The sequence below is a fragment of the Ixodes scapularis genome, unplaced genomic scaffold (assembly GCF_016920785.2).
Source record: "Ixodes scapularis isolate PalLabHiFi unplaced genomic scaffold, ASM1692078v2 PGA_scaffold12__126_contigs__length_90152505, whole genome shotgun sequence".
NCBI lineage: Eukaryota > Metazoa > Arthropoda > Arachnida > Ixodida > Ixodidae > Ixodes > Ixodes scapularis.
This window is the reverse complement of record NW_024609838.1, coordinates 49,267,003-49,276,471: the sequence shown is the minus strand read 5'-3', so window position 1 is coordinate 49,276,471 and position 9,469 is coordinate 49,267,003.

The following is a 9,469-nucleotide window of genomic DNA, read 5'->3' as shown; positions in this document are numbered from 1 at the left end:
CTGGCAGCTCTGCCTTGAGATCGTATTGCCTTGTCGCTTGTCTCCTCTTAATCATCTCTTTTTGGAATCCATTACCTATTTTTATCTATTCCAGCGTATTTTGTTATTGCTTCTAAGTGTTTCTGTTCTCTTCTGCACGCAATATTTCTTGTATATATATAGTATTTGTGTCCCTATTTCGCCTTTTTCGACGGGAGTGCCGATGGACAACACGCCGCTTCACGCGTCGTTTCCCGGGTGAGTATTACCGTTGCTACCGATTCTTATCGTGCTTTTAGCTGTTCATTTTGGTTTATTGGACCCGCGTGCAGTCGAGAGGAGCCGTTTATGAACACCCGCGCACATGTCATAGGAGTAGGCAGAGCTCTGAATCAACAATCGCGACGCGAGAGCCCAGTGCGCAGTGATTGTGCCGCTTGCGCTCGCCCCGTTGACTCGCGCTGTGGCGTGTGCCTTCGAGTGCTGCTTACTTGACCAAGGTACAGCACGCCGCTTTATCGCCGCGAACCATTTGTCTGAATGTTTGCGAAGCTGAGGCATATGCAACGCTGTGGCGCCTGACAACTGCGCGCTGCGGCGCGGTCCCTTCGCAAACGCCGTCGGCTCAATGTCGCGGCTTGAATGCGCCTATAGCATGCCTTCGTAATCTATCTGCTAAGCGGTTGTCAGTTGCCAACGCCCTTTTTTCAAGTGCAGAGATGTGTTGCCGCAAATCATTTGTCCGAATGCCTGCGAAACCGTAACACCGTTCGGCATATCGAACGCTGCGGTGCCTGGCAAACTGCGCGCAGCGGCGCGAGCCCTTAGCAAGCGCCAGTGGTCCAACGTCGCAGCTTGTATGCGCTCATGGTATGCCTTCTTAATCCATCTGCTAAGCGGGTGTCAGTTGTAAACACTCTTTTTAAGTGCAGATATGTCCTGTCACCCAGGCAGTCACCTTGAAACTCGTAGATCCTTCAATAATTTTATTACTCGAGTCAAGATGCCAGCTGATGCTCGAGTTAAGATGCCAGCAACTGACAACCGCCGAGGAGACTGATCATGAATGCATGCGCAAAGCGCATACAAGCCGCAACGTTGAACCGCCGGCGCTTGCTAGGGGCTCGCGCCGCTGCGTGCAGTTGTCAGGCGCCGCAGCGTTGGATATGCCAAACGGTGTTACGGTTTCGCATGCATTCGGACAAATGATTTGCGACGGGAGAGCAGCGTACTGTATCTTGGTCAAGTTAAGCGGCACTCGAAGGCATACGCTACAGTGCGAGTCAACGGACCGAACGCGGGCGGCCAAATCACAGTGCACTCTGCTCTTGCGTCGCAATTGTTGATTCAGAGCTCTGCCTACCCCTATGACATGTGCGCGGGTGATCATAATCGGCTCCTCTGGACTGCAGGCGGGTCAAATAAACCAAAATGAACAGCTAACAGCGCGATAGGAATCGGTAGCAAAGGTAGTACTCACCCGGGGAACGACGCGCAAAGCGGAGTGTTGTCCGTCGGCACTCCCGTCGAAAAAGGCGAAATAAAGACACAAATACTATATATGTGCAAGAAATATTGCTCGCAGAAGAGAATATGAACACTTGAAGCAATAAAAAATACACTGGTATAGATAAAATAGGTAATGGAATCGAAAAACAAAAGATTAAGAGGAGACCTGCGACAAGGCAACGCTATCTCGAGGCAGAGCGGCCAGGCGAGGGACAGTCTCTCCCACAATTCCTCGCGCACGGGCCAGGGCGCTTGGGAAAAGTGCAGATCGTCTATTCAACACTCGCAAGATTTGCGTGAATACACCCTGTAGCTGGTCGCACTTTCAGAGTCAATTTGATGTTGCGAAAATGAATAATGACATTGGCATATTTCTCGTGGCAAACCCTTCACACTTGTACCGAACTCTGATCTCCACGAGATCACAGTAGCGTCGTTTCTGTTGTAGTGGCACGGCAGACTCCATAGTTGTTTTGCTTCAATCTTTGTGAGGAGTTCGCTTTAATCCAATTCTACTCATCTCTGGTGTACTAGATAGCAGCATTTCGGCAGAGATAGTCAGATTTTGAAGTTCCATCGAAATATATTTTAGCTTATAAAATATTTGTTATTTGGCTTGTAAATTTTCAATCAAATCTAGATTGAAGGCAGCAAATATCTTACCTGCAGTCATGGTATGTGCCCGAAGTACATTGCATTAACATAATTGACCCAACCTCTGATTTTTGTTTTCAGTGCCTCTAGCGAACTGTTGATGCTAGGATTACATTTTGTTTTTGTTTGTTTCACATAATCTACAACACTTTTTTCACCTTTATACTCAGGGCAGCCCTCGCCGAACGGAAGCTAGCATCGACTAGGCCAATTCGTTCCTGCATCACCAGCCGAGCCGAGGATCAGGTCCATGGCAGTCTGCAAAGGTTGTTGATGGTAAGCTGGCTTATATATAGAGCTGTGTAATAGCAGCTTGCCATGGATGACACTTTGAAATTCGTTTTTATGTTTTAGAAAGTGAAATTTGTATGGGCATACTTGCAACATGAAACCTTACCAAGCCTGTTCTGATCTTTAATCCTCTTGAGATATCAGTACAGCCGTTTCTGCTGCACACGCACTGCCTACTTCGGCCAGGTAGAGACTTGATCCATATGTAGGTAAGCAGGTGATTATCAAGTGCTCAGTGCTGTCCGTGGTGACAATCTCTCCTTATCAGACGACTTACCATGCTTGGTTCGCAAGGCATTTTAAAAGAAGAGCAAGTCAGCTTGTGCTTAATGCTCCCAGTGCTGAGCAGTCGACGATCGCTTGTTCACACTCGTAGAGATCACGACTGTACTTCAAGCTAGGCAAGTGTGACACTTATGTGATTCACCCTAGCTGTGGTGTGCTGAGCGTTATGTATATAGCTAGTTGACTTGTGTACACACAGTGGCTGTGCGGTATAAAACGCGCCCACAACTTTAATGCAGTCTCTGTAGTCCCATTGATGTTTTCTTTTGGCGTGCATGATATGTGTTCACACTTTTTTTCCTTCCTTACCGACAGTCCTAGCTGTGTGCAGAGAGTGAGTGTGAAAAATGCCAGCAAGCCTCTAAAGCAGTATGCAGTGCAATTTTGGTCTATTGTGCAAGCGAGGAAGAAGAGGCTGCACGTTTGGCTATTGAGGCTGCGACATAGACATTAGATAGTTTTATCTGAGCATTGTTAGACCCGCTCCACTCTAAAGGAAAGCACCTGCATGCGCACAACGCTCAGTCAGCAACGACCAATCGGAGTGCAGCTGCCGACGGAGCGGACAATTCCTGCATCCCGATGGCCACTGCCGGCTGAGCGTTACGCGCATGCCTGGCTAGTTTCCCGCTCAGTGGCTGAGCGGAGCAGTCGTAAAAAGCGCTCAGCTAAAACTTTTTCCGATAGGGGGTGGCTGACGCATACATATTTCAGGCAGAAGGATGGCCGACATTGCTCACATCAATTCTCAGTATGAGCAGCTCTCTTTGCAATACTGAAATTATGATTCAAGCTTCCTCTACTCCTTTCTGACAGGTTTTGAGACGTGTTCCTGGCAGTATTGTCGGGCTAGATATTATTATACCCATATCCACTCCAATAAAGTCAAGTAGGATGAAGTCAGTTGCCACATAGCTTGTGGAAAACTAAATCTGGAACGCACTCCTCCTTTCTGTTTACCACTATATCCAAAACCTTGTCTCAGTATGTGATGGGTCTGCAAATAAAATTGACTAAGTAAACAATGTTACTTAGAAAATAGATGTCCCATACATATTAACCTGACCCTACCCACCACTGTACACTGCTTCACTACTGATTTGTTATCTTTCAATTGCTTTGCCTGAACTGTTCGCACCTGTGAACATCTTAAAGATGATCCGAAGGAAGGTTTCTTGTCATGTGATGTCATATGCTTAAAGTAAGTGAGGCTTGTGGCATTTTCAAAGGCTATGGGGCATGCTGATGATAAACAATAAATGTGAGTTTGATGGTGGACGCTGATAATATATACTAGTTTGTAAGTCGCTATTTTTTATTTGATGAAATCTGCAGATGAGTTTTTGTCGTCAGGTTGCCATTATGTGGGAACACGGGGGTCATACTCTGCACTACATTATATGTTTACATGTGTCTACCGAACCTCATTAGTATGTGTACAACAATGAGCCGTACTTGCGACTCCACCGACCTATAGGGGGCGCCACCACCAAACAAACATGGCGGCTGGGAACAGGTCGCATCGGCTCGGCCGGGCCGCTTGAATGGGTAGCGCATTCAATTTAACATATTTTCTTTTGTTTAATGCCCTATTTTATAGGTATTCAAACTGCGACGGTTAAATGTAGCCAGTTCACATAAACTTGCAGAGCATAGTTTTGTTTTCCCGGTGTTTTTTGTTCTTCATGTCAAACTTGTTTTTGGGAGATTTTGTTCAATATTGAAACTATGCGCTCCGGAGACACGCTAATAGATTCTAATCAGTTTTGATCAGCTAAGGAAAGCGCTGATGACCACAGAATTTTTCCACCGAGAGTAATATCCAGCTACATTCATGCCTCGACCATGCAACTTATCTGTCCGCGAAATCGAGCTTTTGTGCGTATTGAGGCCTGTCCAAACAGGATACTACAAAACCCACGACTCCGGCAAATCGTGCCGCGCTCTGCCGCGATCCGCCTCCGGCCGTCGGAGGGAAATTTCCCTCCGTCAATTCTTCCCGGGGGGAAACTTCCCTCCGTCAAATCTCCCCCTCGCTTCCTGCACGGCGGCCTTGCTTTGCTCATCCCGTGGGTCCTGAGAGCCACTCACACGCTCTGTTGGCTCTCGGTCAATCGCTCAAGGCCTCCACTCACAATACGGAACCGCGTCGGACGCCATCACGACGAAAGTGAATCTCGACAAAGAAAGCAGATCCGAGGCGGGCGAAACGCACCCTTCGACGTAGAAATGTCCCAAATCCACCCGAAGCCGGACCCCCTTGGCCTTCGAGCCGAGGCGACAACGGTGCGCTAGGTCGTTGGCGAGGTGAGCCAGATACAGGTGGCGTGTGCCGTCAAAGAAAAGTGGAGGAGGCGAGGAGAGCAGTCGTGATCGTAAACATTTTCACAACTCCTGCAAACATTTTCATGACTCCGACAAATCGTAAAAATAGAAGCGTCCGCTTCAGTTTTCACGATTTGTCGGAGTCGTGCATTTTGTAGTGTCCTGTTTGGCAACCCCTTTAAAAAACAGCTTTAGTCGTCTGCTCAATCAACACCACAGGCTGCAGGAAAATTACGAAAATTAGGCAAGCGCTTCTTGAGCCAAGGAGCATGTTAACCCGCTGGCGCCCCACTAAGCAGCTGATACTCCTATTTCAATTCAGGTTTTTGTAGCAATCGAGAAGTCATTTTAACTAATATGCGGGTTATGTATTATATTACATACTATGTCCCACTAAAGCGATAATATTACATTCTTCCGGTTGAAATATGGGCTTAGTTGACTGAATATTAGGTGAACTGCTGAATAAAAGTATATTTGACAGGCAGAAACAAACTACTTAAGCTTAGCCAAATGGTTCTAGCCGGCAGCACGTAGACGAATGTGGACAAACTGAAGAGAGTCTTCATCGGAGATTCACGCAGAACCCCTCTGCATTGAACTTGACTTCAAATCCATAGCGGAGAAATGGAGCACCTTTTGTGTCGGGACAACCTGAGCAGTGTAGACTTATATTGCTGCTGGCTTCGACGGGAGTATAATATGAATATTGGAGGCACGATATATCATAATGTCGTGACAGCTTCTAACGTTGCGAGATGTGTCCCCCACCTTTGGAAAGCAGACAATTTCCCCCATTAATCGTATGCAGCGAGCAGGTTTTCCGGAATAAAATAATTGCGAAATGAGCCCAACTCTTTCGGTGAGGTTCAGAAGCTTTTACGGCGAAAAGCAGCCAAGATGAATAGCCAATGCACCGACCGGCGTGGGCGGCTCAATCTTGAAGTTAATCAAACACAACCAAACTCAAGAAAAGCAGCTATCTTACTGAAACATCGGGGTTCCCTCCAGTGAAACACCTCATCTGTCGGCCTCAGTCCACTGTTCTACATCCTTATACAGAAACCACTTAGCAGCTACCAAGTAGTCGTCACTTTGAATGTGATTCGAGGCAGACAAGAAATCAAAACGTTATTCCGCGGTTTCTCTCCATCCAAGAAAGCAAAAGCACGCTACCGTGTGTTGTGGAGTAAACGGGCTTCCAAACACGTGATGGAAGGAAACAATCTACTGAGGCTTCATCACACTGATGAACACTCAGGCAAACTTGAGAAATATTCGGACCTTCGTCAAATTACATTGTTCTCCACTCCGCCGCCAACACGTGTCGGCGAAAGCCGCCAGAGACGTGGAGAGGCGCAAAGTAACCTGTTCCAGCAGGTTCCCGGTTTTCCCGATTAATGCCGTCCGTTTTGCTGGAGTCGCGAATATGTCAAGGATATGATTTGTCATTGTCTCAGTAAGACCAATGAATCGCTATATTTACGTAAAAATGCTGGATCTTGCGCAAATATCGTGACGAACGACGATGTTAAGCTATATGCCAACTACTCCGCCAAGCTCGCCCGTCTCTCGATATGTCGTTTTGTATTTAAAAAAAAAAAATGATTTCCACGTGCCTTTCTCTGAAGTAAGCCTTTTTCATAGAAATGGCTGACCTCGATTAGAGACAACTGGACCATTTTTGCCCCTTCGTCATCCAGTGTGTTGTTGCTGGTGTCCCTTAGGGCAATCAAAGTATTTTTTTATATAGTTTCTAGATTGAAAATAAAATAAAGGCAATTAGTGCATTAGCTACAAAAAGTTCTTCTTTTACATGGGCTGCTTGTCTTATGTCCCTCACCCCATTTTGGAATTTCTGGGTTATCATGTGCAGCTGGTATTGATTTACCCTGTCATTTTACTGCGATGTCGATTCTCTTTACAGGTGCTGTAATAAAGGACTCGCCTTTCCGGGTGCAAGGTCGACTTGCATCACAAGCTGCATGAGAAGTGTGAAGAAACTTTCCTAGGCCCGTGGCATGCAGCCTCTTTCATCTAGCGCACTCCTCTGGCGACAAGCCCCTGATTACCAGCCGAGCTGTAGCTTCACTGCAACTGACAATAAACAATCACGGTAAAAATTTTGTATGATTTATTTAGTACCTATGTATGAGTGACAGATGAATGTAGCAGACGGTGAAAAATAATGGTTTACACTCATTATTTGTTAAAATTACCCTTGTAATGAACTTCATCTTTTCTATTCCGGTGTGAATTGCACACAAAACCACATGTTAGCCAATAAAACAAGACCGGGAACTGTAAGGTTTTAGCCCGCTAGAATGGGGTCTTGCTGGTATCTTACCGCATTACTGGTACTACGCTGGGGATTTGTGCTGGCAGCAGCCCGGGAACTCGCTGGGGCAAAACAAGACTGGTAACTGTATGACTTGAGTCCGCTAGCCTGGGGTTTCGCTGGTATCTTACCGCATTACTGGTACTACGCTGGGAGTTTGTGCTGGCAGCATCCCGGGAACTCACTGGGACTCCCAGTGCCGGCCGTCCCAGTCAGTCCCAGTCACTGGCCAGTGACTGGCCATCTCACTGGCCCGTTGTCGCCCCGCGGTGCGTTTCCAGCGTCGCCCCAGTAGGATCTTACCGGCAGACCGGTACCGCCCCAGTCCCAAAACGGCGAGTTGTGCTACTTGGGAAGGCCATTCGGTTTCCCAATACCTTGGAGATGACTCCTGGGGCCCAAAGTTTTCCAGTCTTGTTGAGTATTTGATTATCATGAGCTAACATGGAGCGCTCATGCGATGCTCGGGTCAAATCTTCGAGTAGCATTTAAACAGTGGCACGGGAAAAGGGACGGGGGGGGGGGGGGGTATTTCGGCGCTGCGACCTCCACGATACATTATCGGGTTCTTGTGTATGAGCGATTGAAAGGTGTACAAACGTTGCGCGGTAGAGAAATCAGGGTGTTTCGCCATCTGCAAGCTTAAGACGCAATTGCTGGAGTACGGCGCTTAAAACGTCGCCTGGCGTCATGAATTTTTTTTTTTTTTTCAGACAGTACTGTCGACAAGTTCAACAGCACTCGAGAGCCATCCACTCTCTTCACCATACCCCAGCGGGTGACCGTTTCTGAAAATTAGAAAGGTGAAGTTATAGTTTTTATATGCTAGATGAAAGGATATATTTTTACAACTCCACATACCAATGAGAATCTGAATCTTTTTGGGGTGGGCATTTTTAACGGCTCAACATCGGGGTTTTTGCGGTTTTCGGGCACCACCTTACCGCCGTGCTTCCGCAGTGCGAGCCGTTTTCAGCCCCACAGGGCCTGTGCAGTTTCCTTGGCCGCCACTGTAGCCTTGGTGTATTTGGGGTTGAATATCTTCATCGCTTGTGTCTCAGTGATTTTTATAGGTCGCCTCAAATGAAATAACAAAGGGAGAAAATTTAGGGTGTTTGACAAAAACACAGCCACGTAAAACTTAGGCTTACCCTGCCATTGCCAGAGTCGCTGAATACACGTGCTCCTTGACTGCACACTAAAAGTGTATAAAAACAACTTCAATATGCAATTATCTATACATATCTAATAAGGAAAACCAACTAAGGAGCTTGCAATAATCTTTGCTTGTGATAGATTTTTTTTTTTAGATAACAAAATTGTTTGCCTAGAGACAGAGGCCATTAGGGATCATTAAAGGGGCTTTGATACCTTCAAAATATGTACTTTGAAGATGTGACAGTCTCCTAAATATAGTCAACCTGCAACCTTTACGATAACGTGAGCTGACAAATATCTGGTAAAGAAGTTATCAGAAATGTAGATGTTTCAAAAGTTCGATGACTAGCATTAATATTATTTTCAAGACATTTTCATGGCTATTTGAATCAAAAAGCGCTGCTGATCTGAAAAGTGCAAATTCATAGCCTGGAATAACAGCAGTGGGGTCTCATTTAATATTGAATATTTGCGATTCTGTACAATAAAGAATGTCAACATTAAGGGTGACTCGAGCGATCTTTCTTGTGGCGGAAAAGGCTAACGGCACTGCGCTTCAATCGAGGTTTCGCTGGCACTCTTGAGGCTCTACAGACAGTTGGATCAATCTAAGTTTGGTGTCAACAAAGTGCAAAAGCAAATCAGGAGATTGGAATCTGATCTTGTAGTTTCCCTTCAGCGGCGTGCTTGATATCGCCTACCAAGCTTTGCTAGATGTGGTCCTCGACTTCACACATTACAAAACTATTATGGGGTATGCCAAAAAAAAGCGCTCACCATCGTGCTAAAAAGATCCAAAAACTGAAAAGAAAGCACTGTCTACTTGACTTGGATCGAAGTAGAAGAACATATGCACACATGTGACCGGCTGCGCCACAACGCTTTCACATCGAGAGCAACAATAAAGCAATAAATTCACAATTTTATCAT